General features: G+C 40.3%; 1 protein-coding gene across 1 annotated transcript in view; it reads left to right on the top strand.

The window, feature by feature from the left end:
- The window catches only part of C2CD3 (C2 domain containing 3 centriole elongation regulator), a 2415762-nt gene that overhangs the window by 2276804 nt on the left and 115863 nt on the right, over positions 1-23095 (top strand). The gene's annotated exons all lie outside the window — the stretch shown is intronic.

The following is a 23095-nucleotide window of genomic DNA, read 5'->3' as shown; positions in this document are numbered from 1 at the left end:
AGTGAGGAATATGGTGAGGAGAAATAGACGATGAGAAGGAGGATTCTTTTTTGGGACAAATAGAGGTTGTATGAAAGGGGGGCAAATAAGTGAAGTCTGGGAGGCTGGTAAGGTGGAGTAGAGGGTAGCGGAAGAAAGGAAGAAGAATTCTGAGTAAAGGCTGGGGAGGTATGGTGTGCATAGTAAGTTGTAAGGCTGAAGTATGAAGTGGGGCTCTATGGTATAGTGAATTTATGGGCTGGGGAGGTGTGGTGTGCACAGTAAGTTGTAAGGCTGAAGTATGAAGTGGGGCTCTATGGTATAGTGAATTTATGGGCTGGGGAGGTGTGGTGTGCATAGTAAGTTGTAAGGCTGTCGTATGAAGTGGGGCTCTATGGTATAGTGAATTTATGGGCTGGGGAGGTGTGGTGTGCACAGTAAGTTGTAAGGCTGTAGTATGAAGTGGGGCTCTATGGTATAGTGCATTTATGGGCTGGGGAGGTGTGGTGTGCACAGTAAGTTGTAAGGCTGTCGTATGAAGTGGGGCTCTATGGTATAGTGAATTTATGGGCTGGGGAGGTGTGGTGTGCACAGTAAGTTGTAAGGCTGTAGTATGAAGTGGGGCTCTATGGTATAGTGAATTTATGGGCTGGGGAGGTGTGGTGTGCACAGTAAGTTGTAAGGCTGTAGTATGAAGTGGGGCTCTATGGTATAGTGAATTTATGGGCTGGGGAGGTGTGGTGTGCACAGTAAGTTGTAAGGCTGTCGTATGAAGTGGGGCTCTATGGTATAGTGAATTTATGGGTTTGTTTAGTAGAGAAATTAGGTTGTGAAGATAGTGTGTTTGCTGTAGTTGGGAGCTTGCAAGGTTAGTAGAGGAAAGGAGGGGGGGTTGTTGATGGGTGGACATGGTTCTGATAGGTTATGTTGGAGGTGGGTGTGTCTTTGTGGGTATATACATAGAGATACTGACGGCGGGTGAGATTTGGGGACAGGGTAGGGGAGTGGAGTGAGCCCGAAGGGTGAATGGAGTGGGCAGAGCCTAGAAGGAGGAATGAGCAAGAAAAAAAAACAATCAGTGAAACATCAACTCTCAAGTACAGAGCAGCTGGCAAGCACAGAGGTACCTTTAGTGCTGAGTTGTAGTTAATATGCTAAGGAAGTACAAGCATCCAAATGAAAAGGTAGATCCCGCAGTGTTGCAGGGAGAAGGGAAATGTTATACTGTAGGCTTTATAAAGAGTGAGGGTATATGCCACCTAGTGCTGTTTCATGTGATTAATAATTAGGTGGAGAATAGATACGAGCAGGGGAAGAATAGTAAGGGATGTGCGATTGCTGTAGATTTGCTAGTGTGCACACCTCTGAGACCCAAGCAAGTACAGTGGTGTGTACAATGTCTGTAAAATAAAATTATTTACATACATTCAATCAGGACAGGAAGGAGTTCGCAGATGGAGTAAAGTTAGTTTGGTTATCTCTGGTTTTCTTCTTTTGGGGAGGAAATACAGGTCTGGCCACTGTCCTGTAGATTAGGGGGGGGAGCACCTGCAGCTTAATAGACATGAGCAATTGGTGAGCACGCCAGCAGCCTTACTGCAGTTGTATGTGAAGTACAAGTTAGGAATTTTAAAACTAGTTTTCTTTTGGGATTAAGTGGTGGAAGCTTTTGCAGAGAGGGGCAAACTTGATCTCAGGTAATTCTAGTTGGGCAAGGTATTATATGTAGAGGAGGTGGAACCTCAGTGCTGAAATCTTTAGATGTGTCTGAGTTTGGATCTGAGTTGGAGCTGATAACCCACTGGTTGAACCAGATAGAATGAGGCAACATGGATCTATTGTTATGGGGAGTACATAACTTGCATTTTTTTCACAGAAGATGTTGGATGCTGCACAGAAGAGGTCTTCTGCTGTGCTGTGACTGTTTCCAGGTGGGATACAAGCCCCTGTTATGTACAAGGATTTGTTTTAATTTAGTCTGAGGGTAGATAAGAGGATTGGGGATATTAGAGATGACGGGATGAGCTGTAGAGTGATTTAATACCGTGTTTAAATTTTTATTCACGTCTCTCATTACTATAATGTCGGTGAATGCAAGGCAAGCTGCACATGGAATTCAAGTAGCTTGTTATAGATGCTTCTAATGTTAATATGGAGGATAAGCAGAGAAGAGAAGTTTGTGGGATGTTGTATGGGAGAGATCAGACCGACAGAGGTAGTAGGGTGGGATGAGTGAAGGGTGGTGTTTGCACCAGGGTTAGGGTGTATGTCACCACTGTGTTTTAAGTTTTGGGAGATGTAGTGACAGATTGTCTGCCATTTTAATTTTTTTATTTCAGGCTGAGTTTCTTGGTTATGGGGTTGTGAAGGTTTACATTAAACTTAAGGAAGTCTGCAGTTTTGAGAGGGAATAAGGTGGGATCTGTGGTGAGATCAGGTGGGAGTTTATTGGTTTTGATAGTCAAGAGCAGGATATGGGGATTGAAAGGTATGGGAGAGAGTACATGAGTTATCAGAAGGTAGATGGGTGAGGATTAGGAGGAAGGAGTGAGTGGGACTAGATACTGCGAGTGGATGGCTTAGGTGAGTAGGTTTATGTGAGGAGTGAGCATTAATGAGTCTGTGTTAGTGCTGGGAGAATGTACAGTGGCAGAGACAAAAATAAATTATGTGAACCATATAGGAACCTGTAATTTGTTTGTTGTAGGAATTTAGAGTGGAGTGGACCCCGGATGGCTGAGTTAAAAAATAGAATAATGGTCAGTTAATAGGTGGTGTTTATATTAATGGTCAGTTAGTAGGTGGTGTTTAAATATAATAATGGTCAGTTAGTAGGTGGTGTTTAAATATAATAATGGTCAGTTAGTAGGTGGTGTTTAAATATAATGGTCAGTTAGGTGGTGTTTATAATAATGGTCAGTTAGTAGGTGGTTTATAATGGTCATTTAGGTGGTGTTTAAATATAATAATGGTCAGTTAGTTGGTGGTGTTTATAATAATGGTCAGTAGGTGGTGTTTATAATAATGGTCAGTTAGTAGGTGGTGGTTAAATATAATAATGGTCAGTTAGTAGGTGGTGTTTAAATATAATAATGGTCAGTTAGTAGGTGGTGTTTAAATATAATAATGGTCAGTTAGTAGATGGTGTTTATAATAATGGTCAGTTAGTAGGTGGTGTTTATAATGGTCATTTAGGTGGTGTTTAAATATAATAATGGTCAGTTAGTAGGTGATGTTTATAATGGTCAATTAGTAGGTGGTGTTTATAATGGTCAGTTAGGTGGTTAAATATAATAATGGTCAGTTAGTAGGTGGTGTTTAAATATAATAATGGTCAGTTAGTAGGTGGTGTTTAATGGTCAGTTAGTAGGTGGTGTTTAAATATAATGGTCAGTTAGTAGGTGGTGTTTATAATAATGGTCAGTTAGTAGGTGGTGTTTAAATATAATAATGGTCAGTTAGGTGGTTATAATGGTCAGTTAGTAGGTGGTGTTTATAATGGTAATTTAGGTGGTGTTTAAATATAATGGTCAGTTAGTAGGTGGTTATAATAATGGTCAGTTAGGTGGTTAAATATAATGGTCAGTTAGTAGGTGGTGTTTATAATGGTCAGTTAGGTGGTGTTTATAATAATGGTCAGTTAGGTGGTGTTTATAATAATGGTCAGTTAGGTGTTTATAATAATGGTCAGTTAGTAGGTGGTGTTTATAATAATGGTCAGTTAGGTGGTGTTTAAATATAATAATGGTCAGTTAGTAGGTGGTGTTTATAATAATGGTCAGTTAGTAGGTGGTGTTTATAATGGTCAGTTAGTAGGTGGTGTTTAAATATAATAATGGTCAGTTAGTAGGTGGTGTTTAAATATAATAATGTTCAGTTAGTAGGTGGTGTTTAAATATAATAATGGTCAGTTAGGTGGTGTTTATAATGGTCAGTTAGTAGGTGTTTAAATATAATAATGGTCAGTAGGTGGTGTTTATAATAATGGTCAGTTAGTAGGTGGTGTTTATAATGGTCAGTTAGCTGGTGTTTATAATAATGGTCAGTTAGTAGGTGGTGTTTATAATGGTCAGTTAGGTGGTGTTTATAATGGTCAGTTAGTAGGTGGTTTTTAAATATAATGGTCAGTAGGTGGTGTTTAAATATAATGGTCAGTTAGTAGGTGGTGTTTATAATAATGGTCAGTTAGTAGGTGGTGTTTAAATAGAATAATGCTCAGTTAGTAGGTGGTGTTTAAATAGAATAATGGTCAGTTAGTAGGTGGTTTAAATATAATAATGGTCAGTTAGGTGGTGTTTATAATGGTCAGTTAGTAGGTGGTGGTTAAATATAATAATGGTCAGTTAGGTGGTGTTTAAATATAATAATGGTCAGTTAGGTGGTGTTTATAATGGTCAGTTAGTAGGTGGTGTTTAAATATAATAATGGTCAGTTAGGTGGTGTTTAAATATAATAATGGTCAGTTAGTAGGTGGTGTTTATAATAATGGTCAGTTAGGTGGTGTTTATAATAATGGTCAGTTAGGTGGTGTTTATAATAATGGTCAGTTAGGTGGTGTTTAAATATAATAATGGTCAGTTAGTAGGTGGTGTTTATAATAATGGTCAGTTAGGTGGTGTTTATAATAATGGTCAGTTAGGTGGTAAAATATAATGGTCAGTTAGTAGGTGGTGTTTATAATGGTCAGTTAGTAGCTGGTGTTTATAATAATGGTCAGTTAGTAGGTGGTTAAATATAATAATGGTCAGTTAGTAGGTGGTGTTTAAATATAATAATGGTCAGTTAGTAGGTGGTGTTTATAATAATGGTCAGTTAGGTGGTGTTTAAATAGAATAATGGTCAGTTAGGTGGTGTTTACAATAATGGTCAGTTAGGTGGTGTTTAAATAGAATAATGGTCAGTTAGTAGGTGGTGTTTATAATAATGGTCAGTTAGGTGGTGTTTATAATAATGGTCAGTTAGGTGGTGTTTATAATGGTCAGTTAGTAGGTGGTGTTTAAATATAATAACGGTCAGTTAGGTGGTGTTTATAATGGTCAGTTAGGTGGTGTTTATAATGGTCAGTTAGGTGGTGTTTATAATGGTCGGTTAGTAGGTGGTGTTTAAATATAATGGTCAGTTAGGTGGTTAAATATAATAATGGTCAGTTAGTAGGTGGTGTTTATAATAATGGTCAGTTTGGTGTTTATAATAATGGTCAGTTAGTAGGTGGTGTTTGTAATGGTCAGTTAGGTGGTGTTTATAATGGTCAGTTAGTAGGTGGTGTTTAAATATAATAATGGTCAGTTAGGTGGTGTTTAAATATAATAATGGTAAGTTAGTAGGTGGTGTTTATAATAATGGTCAGTTAGTAGGTGGTGTTTAAATATAATAATGTCAGTTAGTAGGTGGTGTTTATAATGGTCAGTTAGTAGGTGGTTAAATATAATAATGGTCAGTTAGTAGGTGGTGTTTATAATGGTCAGTTAGTAGGTGGTGTTTATAATGGTCAGTTAGTAGGTGTTTAAATATAATAATGGTCAGTTAGTATGTGGTGTTTAAATATAATAATGGTAAGTTAGGTGGTGGTTAAATATAATGGTCAGTAGGTGGAGTTTAAATATAATAATGGTCAGTTAGGTGGTGTTTATAATAATGGTCAGTTAGGTGGTGTTTAAATATAATAATGGTCAGTTAGTAGGTGGTGTTTATAATAATGGTCAGTTAGTAGGTGGTGTTTAAATATAACAATGGTCAGTTAGGTGGTGTTTAAATATAATAATGGTCAGTTAGGTGGTGTTTATAATGGTCAGTTAGTAGGTGGTTAAATATAATAATGGTCAGTTAGTAGGTGGTTATAATAATGGTCAGTTAGGTGGTGTTTATAATGGTCAGTTAGTAGGTGGTGTTTAAATATAATAATGGTCAGTTAGGTGGTGTTTATAATGGTCAGTTAGGTGGTTATAATAATGGTCAGTTAGTAGGTGGTTAAATATAATAATGGTCAGTTAGTAGGTGGTGTTTATAATGGTCAGTTAGGTGGTGTTTATAATGGTCCATTAGGTGGTGTTTAAATATAATACTGGTCAGTTAGGTGGTGTTTATAATGGTCAGTTAGTAGGTGGTGTTTATAATAATGGTCAATTAGGTGGTGGTTAAATATAATAATGGTCAGTTAGGTGGTGTTTAAATATAATAATGGTCAGTTAGTAGGTGGTGTTTATAATAATGGTCAGTTAGTAGGTGGTGTTTATAATGATCAGTTAGTAGGTGGTGTTTAAATATAATAATGGTCAGTTAGTAGGTGGTGTTTATAATGGTCAGTTAGTAGGTGGTGTTTAAATATAATAATGGTCAGTTAGTAGGTGGTGTTTAAATATAATAATGGTCAGTTAGTAGGTGGTTAAATAGAATAATGGTCAGTTAGGTGGTGTTTAAATATAATGGTCAGTTAGTAGGTGGTGTTTAAATATAATGGTCAGTTAGTAGGTGGTGTTTAAATAGAATAATGGTCAGTTAGTAGGTGGTGTTTAAATGGTCAGTTAGTAGGTGGTGTTTAAATATAATAATGGTCAGTTAGTAGGTGGTGTTTAAATATAATAATGGTCAGTTAGTAGGTGGTGTTTATAATAATGGTCAGTTAGTAGGTGGTGTTTATAATAATGGTCAGTTAGGTGTTTAAATATAATAATGGTCAGTTAGGTGGTGTTTAAATATAATAATGGTCAGTTAGTAGGTGGTTAAATATAATAATGGTCAGTTAGGTGGTGTTTATAATAATGGTCAGTTAGTAGGTGGTGTTTAAATATAATAATGGTCAGTTAGGTGGTGTTTAAATAGAATAATGGTCAGTTAGTAGGTGGTGTTTATAATAATGGTCAGTTAGGTGATGTTTATAATAATGGTCAGTTAGGTGGTGTTTATAGTGGTCAGTTAGTAGGTGGTGTTTAAATATAATAACGGTCAGTTAGGTGGTGTTTATAATGGTCAGTTAGGTGGTGTTTATAATGGTCAGTTAGGTGGTGTTTATAATGGTCAGTTAGTAGGTGGTGTTTAAATATAATAATGGTCAGTTAGGTGGTGTTTAAATATAATAATGGTCAGTTAGTAGGTGGTGTTTATAATAATGGTCAGTTTGGTGTTTATAATGGTCAGTTAGTAGGTGGTGTTTGTAATGGTCAGTTAGTAGGTGGTGATTATAATGGTCAGTTAGTAGGTGGTGTTTAAATATAATAATGGTCAGTTAGTAGGTGGTGTTTAAATATAATAATGGTAAGTTAGTAGGTGGTGTTTATAATAATGGTCAGTTAGGTGGTGTTTAAATATAATAATGTCAGTTAGGTGGTGTTTATAATGGTCAGTTAGTAGGTGGTTAAATATAATAATGGTCAGTTAGTAGGTGGTGTTTATAATGGTCAGTTAGTAGGTGGTGTTTATAATGGTCAGTTAGTAGGTGTTTAAATATAATAATGGTCAGTTAGTATGTGGTGTTTAAATATAATAATGGTAAGTTAGGTGGTGGTTAAATATAATGGTCAGTAGGTGGAGTTTAAATATAATAATGGTCAGTTAGGTGGTGTTTATAATAATGGTCAGTTAGGTGGTGTTTAAATATAATAATGGTCAGTTAGTAGGTGGTGTTTATAATAATGGTCAGTTAGTAGGTGGTGTTTAAATATAACAATGGTCAGTTAGGTGGTGTTTAAATATAATAATGGTCAGTTAGGTGGTGTTTATAATGGTCAGTTAGTAGGTGGTTAAATATAATAATGGTCAGTTAGTAGGTGGTTATAATAATGGTCAGTTAGGTGGTGTTTATAATGGTCAGTTAGTAGGTGGTGTTTAAATATAATAATGGTCAGTTAGGTGGTGTTTATAATAATGGTCAGTTAGGTGGTGTTTATAATAATGGTCAGTTAGTAGGTGGTTAAATATAATAATGGTCAGTAGGTGGTGTTTATAATGGTCAGTTAGTAGGTGGTGTTTATAATTGTCCGTTAGGTGGTTAAATATAATACTGGTCAGTTAGGTGGTGTTTATAATGGTCAGTTAGGTGGTGTTTATAATAATGGTCAATTAGGTGGTGGTTAAATATAATAATGGTCAGTTAGGTGGTGTTTAAATATAATAATGGTCAGTTAGTAGGTGGTGTTTATAATAATGGTCAGTTAGTAGGTGGTGTTTATAATGATCAGTTAGTAGGTGGTGTTTAAATATAATAATGGTCAGTTAGTAGGTGGTGTTTATAATGGTCAGTTAGTAGGTGGTGTTTAAATATAATAATGGTCAGTTAGTAGGTGGTGTTTAAATATAATAATGGTCAGTTAGTAGGTGGTTAAATAGAATAATGGTCAGTTAGGTGGTGTTTAAATATAATGGTCAGTTAGTAGGTGGTTTAAATATAATGGTCAGTTAGTAGGTGGTGTTTAAATAGAATAATGGTCAGTTAGTAGGTGGTGTTTAAATGGTCAGTTAGTAGGTGGTGTTTAAATATAATAATGGTCAGTTAGTAGGTGGTGTTTAAATATAATAATGGTCAGTTAGTAGGTGGTGTTTATAATAATGGTCAGTTAGTAGGTGGTGTTTATAATAATGGTCAGTTAGGTGTTTAAATATAATAATGGTCAGTTAGGTGGTGTTTAAATATAATAATGGTCAGTTAGTAGGTGGTTAAATATAATAATGGTCAGTTAGGTGGTGTTTATAATAATGGTCAGTTAGTAGGTGGTGTTTAAATATAATAATGGTCAGTTAGGTGGTGTTTAAATAGAATAATGGTCAGTTAGTAGGTGGTGTTTATAATAATGGTCAGTTAGTAGGTGGTGTTTAAATAGAATAATGGTCAGTTAATAGGTGGTGTTTAAATAGAATAATGGTCAGTTAGGTGGTGTTTATAATGGTCAGTTAGTAGGTGGTGTTTAAATATAATAATGGTCAGTTAGTAGGTGGTGTTTAAATAGAATAATGGTCAGTTAGTAGGTGGTTATAATGGTCAGTTAGTAGGTGGTGTTTATAATGGTCAGTTAGGTGGTGTTTAAATATAATGGTCAGTTACTAGGTGGTGTTTATAATAATGGTCAGTTAGTAGGTGGTGTTTATAATAATGGTCAGTTAGGTGGTGTTTATAATAATGGTCAGTTAGTAGGTGGTGTTTAAATATAATAATGGTCAGTTAGGTGGTTATAATGGTCAGTTAGGTGGTGTTTATAATAATGGTCAGTTAGTAGGTGGTGTTTATAATGGTCAGTTAGGTGGTGTTTAAATATAATAATGGTCAGTTAGTAGGTGGTGTTTATAATGGTCAGTTCGTAGGTGGTGTTTAAATATAATAATGGTCAGTTAGTAGGTGGTGTTTATCATAATGGTCAGTTAGTAGGTGGTGTTTATAATAATGGTCAGTTAGGTGGTGTTTAAATATAATAATGGTCAGTTAGTAGGTGGTGTTTATAATAATGGTCAGTTAGTAGGTGGTGTTTATAATAATGGTCAGTTAGGTGGTTAAATATAATAATGGTCAGTTAGTAGGTGGTTAAATATAATAATGGTCAGTTAGGTGGTGTTTAAATATAATAATGGTCAGTTAGGTGGTGTTTATAATGGTCAGTTAGTAGGTGGTGTTTATAATAATGGTCAGTTAGGTGGTGTTTATAATAATGGTCAGTTAGGTGGTGTTTAAATATAATGGTCAGTTAGTAGGTGGTGTTTATAATAATGGTCAGTTAGTAGGTGGTGTTTAAATATAATAATGGTCAGTTAGGTGGTTAAATATAATAATGGTCAGTTAGTAGGTGGTGTTTATAATAATGGTCAGTTAGTAGGTGGTGTTTATAATAATGGTCAGTTAGGTGGTGTTTAAATATAATGGTCAGTTAGTAGGTGGTGTTTATAATAATGGTCAGTTAGGTGGTGTTTATAATAATGGTCAGTTAGGTGGTGTTTAAATATAATAATGGTCAGTTAGTAGGTGGTGTTTATAATAATGGTCAGTTAGTAGGTGGTGTTTAAATATAATAATGGTCAGTTAGTAGGTGGTGTTTAAATATAATAATGGTCAGTTAGTAGGTGGTGTTTATAATAATGGTCAGTTAGGTGGTGTTTAAATATAATAATGGTCAGTTAGGTGGTGTTTAAATATAATAATGATCCATTAGTAGGTGGTGTTTAAATATAATGGTCAGTTAGGTGGTGTTTATAATAAGGGTCAGTTAGTAGGTGGTGTTTATAATAATGGTCAGTTAGGTGGTGGTTAAATATAATAATGGTCAGTTAGTAGGTGGTGTTTAAATATAATAATGGTCAGTTAGGTGGTGTTTATAATAATGGTCAGTTAGTAGGTGGTGGTTAAATATAATAATGGTCAGTAGGTGGTGTTTATAATAATGGTCAGTTAGTAGGTGGTGGTTAAATATAATAATGGTCAGTTAGTAGGTGGTGTTTAAATATAATAATGGTCAGTTAGTAGGTGGTGTTTAAATATAATAATGGTCAGTTAGGTGGTGTTTAGCGGTATAAGGATGTCCTGTGTTTGACCTTGTGTGTCCTGAGTGGAATGCAAAATTTAGCACAAAATCTGATCAGAAGGTATACATTTGAATGTGTTATGTGGCTTTAAAGGGTTGGTCACTTAATGAGAGCTGAGGTTCTAGAGGTGGCTAAGGGGCGCAAGATATGTTTAAAGTCAGAGGCTACCCAGAAGGGGTCCTTTACGAAGTAAGAGGTGAGATCTTCTACTGACTCGTATCCAAGACCCTGCTGTCCTTTTTGCTATTATTAGCTTTTCCTTCAACATATATCTTTATCTGTTTGCTCACGTTTCTCTCTCATTTTCTTTCCCTTCAAGCATTGTAACCACCTAATGTCTCTCATCTTTTCTTGGCATTGTCATGTTGTAGTTCCCCACTGTCTGTCCCACCTTCAGACGTCACACCATTTCTCCACGTTCTGTAAAAAGCTCTTGGAAAACCATTTCCATCCTCATTTGGTTTGTAAATACAATATGTAAAACCTGGAACAGCCTCCCAAGTCAACTAACCTCACTGTCCTCAGTTAACCTATTAAAAGCAAGCTCAAACCCTACCGCAAATCACACTGGCTATGCCCCTGTGATAACCCAGACTAACCACCACACCCTTTTCTAGACTCCCTTGATTCCTAGCCTCTTATGAGCATTATGCTGTGTTTACTCACCGATAATAGTGTGCTTGACCATTCTGAGGATTATTCCTCATGTAAATATGTATATACAATTGAATGACTAACCTTTTTCATATAAGACCACAACTCTTGCGTGATTGAACACTATAACTGTATCCTTGTGCTTTGCTTTTCAATACTCTCTCCACTTAACACTAGCGTTTTTCTTTTGATATTTTTTGTGACTTTAGAATCTATAGTATCTCTTAGATATAATTTGCTTTATTAAAACAAACTACTGTTACATCTAGATTTATTTACATTAGGTTTTTCCCTATTGGAATACAGAATATAAAATCCTAGATATGTAATATGTTATAAAGCTTTGTAATGTACCGATTTTTTTATTGTAAATATCATTGTCTTGGCCAAAGTTTTGTTTTTTGTGGAGCTTTTCTCCCCGGGCCTCCACTGAAAATGGACATATATCCAGCTGGACTAGCCCGGTCAACAAATGTAAAATAAATAAAAATAAAATAAAAATAAATATTCCCATTTTGTCAAAGTCTTCCATATATCTTCCCTCACCAGATAACCCTACTTCCATTTTCACATTTTTCTTCCTCACTCTCACTCCAAGACCATCTAAAACTCCTCGTTGAAGCAACAGCTACCCACCCTTCCTCCCTTTAACATATTCTGCCTCCATCTATGGAAGCTGTTTTTCATTTTTTTCACATTTTCACATCCCTCCCTCTTAATTTAATCTGCTCTTAATTCCACTATCTTTCAACTTCAGCTTTTCCATCATACATTCAATTTCTTTTTAATTTCAAAAGAGATTGAATGTGCTTTCCACGTTCCACGTTAATCGTTGTATCTTCATCTGTCTTCTCACTATTTTTTTGTGTGTGTCTGTGTATTTTGTCCTCTGTTGCGTGATCCATCAGCTTCCCTTCCCTTGGGCATTTATCTAGGCCATGATCACAGGATTGTGCGCGTCTTGTCCTTAACAATTCTCCCTCTCACTCCAGTGGCATAGTACGGTAAAGCCCTGGCTGTAGCTCACACTTCATAGGTTCATACTAGGCTATCTGCCCTAGGGCATATATAAGCCTAGCCAGAGTGTGTTTGGCTTTCGCCACCCATTTTAAATTTATTTTGCTATGCCCTTTTTCGAGGTTAGTATACTGTGCCTCTGTCTAACAGTGACACAGAAGTGGTACCCGGGGTAAACCTACGATCTCCCATCCACTCATCAAGATTCCTCTTGAAGAGAGTCAATGAGGGACTCTGCCTAACCTGGACTGGGATTTTATTCCAGAGTGAAGGGAGCCTCTGGGTTATGAATCTGTCCCTCCAGCATGTCCTATTTATTTCACTGCTGAGGTTCAAGTCTCTCGAGCGCGTAGCTCGATGGGATTTGGATTTTCTGAGGTGCGGCATGTCCATTAATTCTGGGTTGGACATGGCTTTATACGTCAGGCACAGATCGCCTCTGAGCAGGCGGTATGCCACTGAGTAGAGCTGGGAGTTTCTTTAACCGGGCAGCATAGTGGCTTGACATGGAAGGTGGGTGTGCCCATCCTGACTGGGAAGGTCATGATGAGTGTCCACCAATGAGCTCTGGTGAAAGTTTGGACTCAGTGGAATAGGATGCCAAGCAGGAGGGCAGAGGTGAACAGAGAAGGCGTGACCTCTCTAAGGCCAGGGGCTGGCACATACACTGCGTGGTCCTTTTATGTTCTACCTACAGTAATGTCAGTAGAAGGGGCAGCAGAATCCCCTAATGGATGTATAATGAGGTGGATCTTGCTGGTAGTGACATTTGAGCCAAACACCTCTCTTTTCAGCATTTTGCCATCCATGCTGTGGAAGTAGGGACTGCAGCACTGAGTGCTTGATGCATTCACCCTCCCAGATGGGAATCAACCCACGCTACAGCACAAAGTGCGATGTGGGAGAACCTTGCACACTGCTTCATTCTACGTTCCTGGTGCTGTCCATTTGGCCTTTGGCTGTAGCCACCAGTACTTCAGTTTGGGCTGACTCCTCATGTCTCTCTCTCTGTCTCTCTCTCTCAGGCCGCACCAGCTCAGAGATGGCCTGGTTATTACTGAGACAAAGTAAACCGGCATCTCTTTCTCTGAGCTGCTGAGATAGCAGGCTGAAGAAATGCTAGATATTTAGAGCCCCCAAATTTCACTATAATATTTACCATGCAGCAAAATTACAAGAATTTATGTTTAACAAACCAAAAAGAATATCAGAGGCCCTTATCCCTGTGTACCGTGGAGATGGCTCTGCCTTATTGTCTTGTTTTTATCCCTCCTTCCTCCTGTTACCTCTCTGTTCTTTATCACTTTTGTCTCACTGTTTTCCACTCCTCTTCTCCTCCTCCTCCTCCATTTGTAGCTCAAGACAGCAGTGTGCTTTTGGCACGGGCTCCTCTCCCCTTTGTCCATTTTTTCTTTATCTCTTCCAGCAATTGTTTCCATAGTACGTTTATTCCTCGACCACTCTCAACTTTGACTGTTTCCTGCATGTACCCTTAATGTTGATAGGTGCTGTTTCATCTTAATATAGCCCAGTACAATTTATGTTGCTTTATTTGCCTGCACTTAGATTACTGCTCTCTCTGATATTTCTAAGTGATCCGTTTAGCCTTCTACATCTCGTGTATTTTCCACTTGAAGACTTATCGCTAGCTTACCCCTGCATCTCATCTTAAGATGGTGTATGACCATTTACGCTACGTAATGCAATCCTCGCTAGCGCTTTTCTCTTATGCTTTCTTCATTACTTCATTTGCAGTCTCCGCAGATACATTTATAACACTCTCTTCCTTTAGGCAGGTAGGCATTTGGCCAGTTTGTACTGGGATTAGTCCTCCATCTCTGTGACTTTTGAGACATTGCACTCACACAACGTACCTTCTTGCATTCTTTCCCTTCAGCCGCCTGTGTTTCGTCTTAACCCAATCTTCCCCTTTGCAAACAAATCGAAATTAAGTGATTAAATTCACATGGTAGCTGAATCACACTGTGGCTTCCACTTTCTCTTCAGTATAATATGGCCACTTTTGTTGAATTTATCCTATCTTTTCCAAGCTCCAAATTTGATGATGTCATGTTGAAACGGCTTGCATATTGCACCCCTTCCATTTCCAGGTTCGTTTTTCTTATTTCCTTTAATAGCCTCCAGCATTTTCAGCTTAATCCCTACAATGTGCATCACTTTTGTATGTTCCCTGTTCCTTATTATTTGCAACCCTTCCAGGACTGCTTCCCTGCCTTATGCTTACTGCCGGCGGTTAAGGCTTTGAGTTATTATTCCTGTGGTGCAGGGTTTGATTCCCTCAGCCCTTGTTTGCCTGCTGTGTGACCTATTTGGTGTCACTGCTGCTGAATTGTTTAAGTCCCTGCAAGAAAAGGGTAAGGCTTTACAGGACTTGAAACCTTTTTTTGTTTCACCTGTTCCTGAATTTCAGAGGAATTGTCCAAACAAGCCTGCTTTTGTTCGTAGACAGTCTCGCCATCCCCCCAAGGAAAGAAAGGTGATAGAGAAGGGCTCCTCCTGCTAATGCTGTCCAGACCCCGTCAGCTCGGAAACCTCCTTTTCCTGACAAACCCGTTGCTGTCTGAGTGGAAGGGCTCCTCCTGCTAATGCTGTCCAGACCCCGTCAGCTCGGAAACCTCCTTTTCCTGACAAACCCGTTGCTGTCTGAGTGGAAGGGCTCCTCCTGCTAATGCTGTCCAGACCCCGTCAGCTCAGAAACCTCCTTTTCCTGACAAACCCGTTGCTGTCTGAGTGGAAGGGCTCCTCCTGCTAATGCTGTCCAGACCCCGTCAGCTCGGAAACCTCCTTTTCCTGACAAACCCGTTGCTGTCTGAGTGGAAGGGCTCCTCCTGCTAATGCTGTCCAGACCCCGTCAGCTCAGAAACCTCCTTTTCCTGACAAACCCGTTGCTGTCTGAGTGGAAGGGCTCCTCCTGCTAATGCTGTCCAGACCCCGTCAGCTCAGAAACCTCCTTTTCCTGACAAACCCGTTGCTGTCTGAGTGGAAGGGCTCCTCCTGCTAATGCTGTCCAGACCCCGTCAGCTCAGAAACCTCCTTTTCTTGACAAACCCGTTGCTGTCTGAGTGGAAGGGCTCCTCCTGCTAATGCTGTCCAGACCCCGTCAGCTCAGAAACCTCCTTTTCCTGACAAACCCGTTGCTGTCTGAGTGTCCTTGTTCTGCTCTTCTCAGTCACATTCCTCTTTCTGTATGTCTTTCCCTGTCCCTTCCTATTTGGTTAAAGGTCACCCAAGACTCCAGGGTTCTTTCCATAATTCACCAGGGTTATTACATGGTTTGGAAATACCTTTCCCCCCTTTGGGCATTCCTCAGCCTCCTCAGAAACAGCTGCCCCTTTTTACAGAGGTACTTCAGGGCCTGTTGGCACAAGGAAATATTCAAGAAGTTCCAACCCCTAAAAAGGGGAAGGGTTTTTGTTCTTGGTCCCCAGGAAAGAAGGCACCTGGAGACTCATTCTAGTGCTCTCTTAACTGAACACCTTTTTGAAGTTTCCTTCCTTTCGGACGCTGTCCCTTCAAACCTTGTTCCTCTGCTACTTCCTCAGGCTTTTCTTGTTTCCCTGGATCTAAAGGACGCTTATATACACATTTCTGTTCATCTCCTTTCCAGGAGTGCTCCCAAAATCATGCTGGTAACTCCCTTTTGGCTCAGGCAGCATTGATTCCCTCTTCTTCTGCGTTTAGCCAAGGGCGGTCATCACAAGTTACCTGACATCGTGGACCTACTCAGCCAAAACCAGGATCTCTCATCCATCATCACCTGTCCACTCTTCAACTGACATTGTGGATGGTAGGGTTTTGATCCTCTTCACACACCTTTTTTTCTGAGGACGTACTTCAGGTCCTGCAGGAGGCATGGAACCCACTACTAGAAAATCTTATTTGTCCAAATGGAAGAAATTTTCTGTCTGATGTCTTTTTCCCTGGCTCCACCTGTGGATGTTCCTGTGGTTCTCGCTTATTTGTGTGAATTTGCTGAATGCTGGGTTGGCATATTCTTCTGTTAAGGCCCACCTGTCAGCTGTTTCTCATCGTTTGCCTTTGACTCTTCCTTTGGCTTCTAGCTTTGAGGCCAAACAGTTCCTTAAAGGCATCCTTCACATTAGGCCTCCCAGGAAGCCTGTCCCTCCTTCCTGTGACCTTAATTTTGTTTTAAAAAAATTGACTCCGACTCCTCTTGAGCCTGCTGCTTTTCAGCTTCCTTACAACATTGCTTTTGGAAGACTGTTGTTTTTTGTGGCCCTTACATCTACCAGACAGGTGTCTGAGCTGCAAGCCTTTATGGCTGTTCCTCCTTTTTTGATTTTTCGTAAGGATAGGGTGTCCCTTCATACTAATCCTTCTTTTGTGGCCATGGTGGTTGCTGAGTTCACTTAATTAGTCTATTCATTTGCCCACTTTTTTCTCTTCTCCACAATCTGCTAATGAGAATGTTCTTCACACCTTGGATTTCTATAGAAAACTTAGACATTATTTGGATAAAACAAAATCCTTTTGTGAATCTGAGCAGCTTTTTTTTTCTTTTCAGCCTAGGTGTTTAGGTTTGGCTGTGTCCAAGTAAACCATTTCTTCTTGGATATCTAAAGCCATTTCTTTTTGTTATTCCTATCATGGGAAGCACTTTCCTTCTTCTGTTAAGGCTCATTCTACTAGGGCTGTAGCCTCCTCTGGTGTTTTTTCAAGGGTTTGGGTAGGAGTTCTATTCTTGAGGCAGTTACCCAGACTTCTCTGCATACTTTACCAAGCACTATAAGTCTGGTATGATTTCTAGGGCCAGAGCTGGTTTTGCCAGGGCCATGAGGGCTGTGCTGGCCTTCCTCCTCCCTGTCTTCTTCCTCAGCTTTTGACTGTCCCTGTTGTTAAGGTGCTGCAGCAGTGATGTGGAAGGATGTAGTGCAGCCGTGTAAAATCTTATAACAGAAGAGATCCTTCTCTTCACTGTTGCAGTGTTCACTCCCTACGTCGTCCCCCTGAACCTTTTTCCTTCTGGATGTACTTGTTACTTGATAGTAACCTTAGGCTGTTGTTCCTACTAGGGCTTTTTCATTTCTGACAATGATACAGCCAAATGTCAACTTTATGCCCTGCGCCATGCGTGAGGAGCATACGTGTGACATATAGCGTATCCATTGCAACCTAAAGGTTTGGTATACTGGCTGGACATCAGGCTGCTCTAGACAGGGGATCCCTGTTGTAAAGAATAGTGCAACCGTGAAGAGAGGGGCATCTGCTATGGTACGATTTTACATAACTATGCTTTCCCACATATGCAGCATTCCCTCGCAAGAAAAGTGACTGGGCTCAGACCCTTATCCACATATGCAGCATTCCCTCGCTACCCTAAGAGAAGTGACCGGGCTCAGACACTCATCCACATATGCAGCATTCCCTCACTACCCTTAGAGAAGTAACAGGGCTCAGCCCCTCATCCACATATGCAGCATTCCCACGCTACCCTAAGAGAAGTGACCGGGCTCAAACCCTCATCCACATATGCAGCATTCCCTCGCTACCCTAAGAGAAGTGACCGGGCTCAGACCCTCATCCACATATGCAGCATTGCCTCGCTACCCATAGAGAAGTGACTGGATTCAGGCCCTCATCCACATATGCAACATTCCCTCACTACCCTTAGAGAAGTGAACGGGCTCAGACCCTCATCCACATATGAAGCATTCCCTCGTTACCCTGAGAAGTGACCGGGCTCAGCTCCTCATCCACATATGCAGCATTCCCTCGCTACCCTAAGAGAAGTGACCGGGCTCAGACCCTCATCCACATATGCAGCATTCCCTCACTACCCTTAGAGAAGTGACCGCGCTCAGCCCCTCATCCACATATGCAGCATTCCCTCGCTACCCTTAGTGAAGTGACTGGGTTCAGACCCTCATCCACATATGCAGCATTTCCTCACTACCCTTAGAGAAGTGACTGAGCTCAGTCCATCATCCACATATGCAGCATTCCCTCGCTACCCTAAGAGAAGTGACCGGGCTCAGACCCTCATCCACATATGCAGCATTTCCTCACTACCCTAAGAGAAGTGACCGGGCTCAGACCCTCATCCACATATGCAGCATTCCCTCGCTACCCTAAGAGAAGTGACCGGGCTCAGACCCTCATCCACATATGCAGCATTCCCTCATTACCCTAAGGGAAGTAACTGGGCTCAGCCGCTTACCCTTCTGCCCTAGTAGGCTCCTCCATTACCAGGGCTGCTAAATGATGCCAGCTCACACTGATCAGAATCAGGGCTCTGCTCTCTCTGCCATGGAGCTGCCCACTTCCCAAGACACAAATGAGTGTCACTAAAGTAGGAAACAAGTCCTTTACTGCTGTAGGGGATTCTGCCAGCCCCTACACCATTCCAGTTCAGGGCAATTCCAAAGAAAGAACCCCTCCCCCCTTGAAAAAGTGTACCATAAATCACCAGGTTTGCTTCCTTTGGCTTTGCTGACCATGTGAGCCAGGCAGGAAGGCAGCCACATAAGCCTAACACACTCAATCCTAGCTATGCTCTGGAACTGTTAGGAGGAGCAGTTCTCCACATTTTATAAGATGTGGTTAACCATCATGATGGGCAAGTAGATTTAGTTGTCATCCCGGATGCCCAGTCTTAGACCTCTTAAGTCTTCCTTCAGAATGAGTTGTCTTCAGAAACTTAATTACATCCACTAAGCTCTTAGGACATGACAGACTGTATTCCTCAAAAGAGCTGTACAAGCTGTTCTTCCTTTATAACGTGGTCGGGGTTTTCTCTTGTATATTTCCAGTTCCCTAGAGTGACAGAAGACTTTATCATTCTGGGCCTTATTAAGTTACTGAGCACATCTGATATGTAAAGATTTGGATGTCAACTCTTTGGGGGAGTTCATAGCCCCCAGGTCAGCAGGACGTGGCTGGACATGATGTGCCTTCTGGCAAGAGGTTCCTTAATTTTACTGTAGTTGGACACTGCTTTCAGTACAGCGTGATGCAGTGTCATCTGTCTTCTGCACCCTAGATTTTTACCAGTGTGCTAGCCTTTCTGATGGAAGCCTGTCTGGATGAATGGCTCTTGGTGACCCTATTGAGGGACTCTTAAACTGGATGAAGTGCTCTTTGATCCCATCACAGAGGATTAACCATTGTTCTGGAAAAGCTGGTCATTTTCCTTGACAATCATTGCTGTCCACAGAGAGGTCCCTGCAAGTTAACCTTGACAGTTTGCTTTGCAATGGAGAATCCAGGTTAAGACCCTTTTGTGCATTCTGAGTTGATGATAGCCCCAGTCTTTCTGCTGCCTTTCACTTGCTTGATGATGTAAGACTGCAATACTTTCCCGACAGACCCTTGTTGTTGGAGTTTAGAGTGATATGTATATCATCAGTGCCTGCAGTCAGACCTTTCACAGCTTCTGATTACTAATGCTTTGCTAGCAGGGTGAGGGGCCTAACACAGCTGTGCTGTGGTCCTTAGTAAGTGGACCCTTCTTTATAAATGATGGGACTCTACATAAACATATTGAAAATAATGGCATTATTTTCTTATCTTGAAGATTTCGAGGGGTGCTAAAGAAGCAAGGTGGCAAGTGGTTGTACTTCAAGTGCAGGGCAGTATTAGGCCATAGGCAAAGACTTTGCCCTTACAACTGTTGAAATCCCCTGAGAGAGAAATATATGGATCACTATTCCCCTCTTGTCCTGGAGCTGATTTGGGTTTGTTAGCTGATCAAGGTCTTGTACTAGAGGAGCAAATCAGAGATCAACCTCTCTGGCAATGTGGAGAAAAGCATTCCTTTGTTTTGGTTTGTTCAGTATGACATGGGGAAGTTGTGCTTGAAGGTGTTTTCCCAGAGAGATTTGTGCATGCCTTCCCCCACCATTGTCTTTCTCTGTCTCAGGTCCCTCACCTTATTGCAAAATTTAGAGTAAGAAATATCAGACTTTATTCTCATAGGTTCATAGGTGTGTACTAGGCTAACGACCACAAGGCCCTGTTTAAGCCTAGCCATGCATCTCAAATCTCAGACAAGTTCTGGTACCCTTGATAAGTGTAAGCATGGGCCTGGGAGATGAACCATTTACAAGCTATTGCATGGGAGATGAACCATTTACAAGGCTACCTTTGTCCATTGGAGATGTAAGTACCAAAACAAGGCTGAATTTTCCATTCTCCATCCAAGTGCCAAGCTACACTTGAATTAGGTTAGGGAGGAACTCTGCTTCACATGGAAGGAGAGGCTGTTCCAGAGATGAGGTACTCTCTCCAGAAAGTCCTATTTATATCACAGGCAAGGATTGAGCCTTTAGAATGGGTAATTCTGATGCTGTTTGTTTTGCGGGTAAGCATGAGGTCCATCATGGTGGACTCTTGACAGTTCCTTACATGCCAAGCCTGTATCCCCCCTCAACAGCCTGTAGGAGACAGAATACAGGGACAGGGCTTTGTGACAGATGGCATAGGGCATGTTAATTATGTCCTGTATTCTTTTAATAAGCCACTTTGTGGCTAGGAAAGGTTATGGATTCATTTTGTCTGTTTCCCGGCAATACAAGAAACAGTTCCAGTTCAAAACATGGAAGCCTGTCTTGGTATGACATTGTGTTCCATCTCAGGGTGTGGCTTCTTGCTTAATTCCTTCTTCCCAGCAGATGTTTCCAAGGTGTGTGAAGTATAGGGAAGGCTCTCACTCATTAGATCTATCGTTCTAAGGGAAAACGTTCTGCCCTTAGTATTTCTGCACTGCCCTCTCAGTTAGCCTTTAACTTTTCCTGTTCTGTGTCAGACTCCTGCAGGATTTCGGTCTCAGTTATTCTGCATCCGACTCCTGCAGGATATCTATTTCAGTTATTCTGCATCCTGTTCTATGCCAGACTCCTGCAGGATTTCTGTCTGTTATTCCGCATCCTGTTATGTGTCAGACTCCTGCAGGATTTCTGTCTCAGTTATTCCGCATCCTGTTCTGTGTCAGACTCTTGCAGGATTTCTGTCTCAGTTATCCCACATTCAAAGTGAATGTCCCCAGCATTTTAACTGTTCTTTATCTTATTGTGGGTAGGGAGTGTGGCCCAGCACCCGACTGATTAAGCAGTTTTATTGAAGGGATTCCTAATCTCTGCCTTGGGAGACAGTGACGACTCCTTGGAACTTTGACTTTATTCCAAGACTTGAGTGTCTGATATATGAGCCTGCAGATCTGGCAGCTTTGAAATTCATCCTTTGGAAGGTGCTTTTCCTGGTGGCCATCATCTCTGTTAACAAGATCTATATCCATCATATCCTCATTTGTGGGGACCATGTTTGGTCTACCACAAGGATGTCTGTTGAGACTAAGCTAGACTTTCTGCCTTAAGTGATGTTAGATCTCTCATTAAATCACTCATCCATCCTGTTTTCTTTCTGGGTAATATATATCTGAAATAAATGCATGAATGCCAGGTGACAGCTTTTCATCATCTCTCCAGCAAACCCTGTTAAAGTTGAGAATTGAACATCAGGCATCTGGGTACCTATTAGAAAATGGTGCTGTCAAAAAGCAAGGCTGCTTCCATTGCTGGTTTCAGGAATGCCACCTTTGTGGTATGCTTGAAGCTGCAAGGATTTAACTTACCCCAAGGTTGTGAGCACTCATAAAGTGTTTCAAGTGGCAAAACTCCCTGAATTGGGGGTTAAGGAGGTTTGCCCCCACAATAGTCTGAAATTCAGATTCAGTGTCACTTGCTGAAAAGGGTTCATTATTATTAGGATTCCTTGAAAAGTTATACACTAGAATGTATTATATTCATTGAGAATTTATCTGCAGTCCTCCCAGAGAGACATAATTCCAGTACTAGACGTATGCAGGTACATAATCCCAATACTAGACATACGGGGGGTATATAATCCCAGTACTAGTTTTATGCAGGTACATAATTCCAGTACTAGACATATGCAGGTACATAATCCCAGTACTAGACATGTGCATGTACATAATCCCAGTACTAGACATTTGCAGGTACATAATCCCAGTACTAGATTTATGCAGGTACATAATTCCAGTACTAGACATATGCAGGTACATAATCCCAGTACTAGACATGTGCAGGTACATAATCCCAGTACTAGGCATATGCAGGTACATATTCCCAATACTAGGCATGTGCAGGTACATAATCCCAGTACTAGACATGTGCAGGTACATAATCCCAGTACTAGACATGTGCAGGTACATAATCCCAGTACTAGACATATGCAGGTACATAATCCCAGTACTAGACATTTGCAGGTACATAATTCCAGTACTAGACATATGCAGGTACATAATCCCAGTACTAGACATGTGCAGGTACATAATCCCAGTACTAGACATGTGCAGGTACATAATCCCAGTACTAGACATGTGCAGGTACATAATCCCAGTACTAGACATGTGCAGGTACATAATCCCAGTACTAGACATGTGCAGGTACATAATCCCAGTACTAGGCATATGCAGGTACATATTCCCAATACTAGGCATGTGCAGGTACATAATCCCAGTACTAGACATGTGCATGTACATAATCCCAGTACTAGACATGTGCAGGTACATAATCCCAGTACTAGACATGTGCAGGTACATAATCCCAGTACTAGACATGTGCAGGTACATAATCCCAGTACTAGACATATGCAGGTACATAATTCCAGTACTAGACATGTGCAGGTACATAATCCCAGTACTAGACATGTGCAGGTACATAATCCCAGTACTAGACATGTGCAGGTACATAATCCCAGTACTAGACATATGCAGGTACATAATCCCAGTACTAGATGTATGCAGGTACATAATCCCAATACTAGACGTATGGAGGTACATAATCCCAGTACTGGATATATGCAGGTATTTATCGTACTGGTTCATCTTTAAAGGGAGTTTTTTTCAATGGGTACTTGTTACCCTTCTGCCATCCCTCTCTTTGTG

Source organism: Protopterus annectens, chromosome 5.part1 (genome assembly GCF_019279795.1).
Source record: "Protopterus annectens isolate FY-2018-M chromosome 5.part1, PAN1.0, whole genome shotgun sequence".
Lineage (NCBI taxonomy): Eukaryota > Metazoa > Chordata > Ceratodontiformes > Protopteridae > Protopterus > Protopterus annectens.
This window is presented reverse-complemented; position numbering and strand designations above follow the sequence as displayed.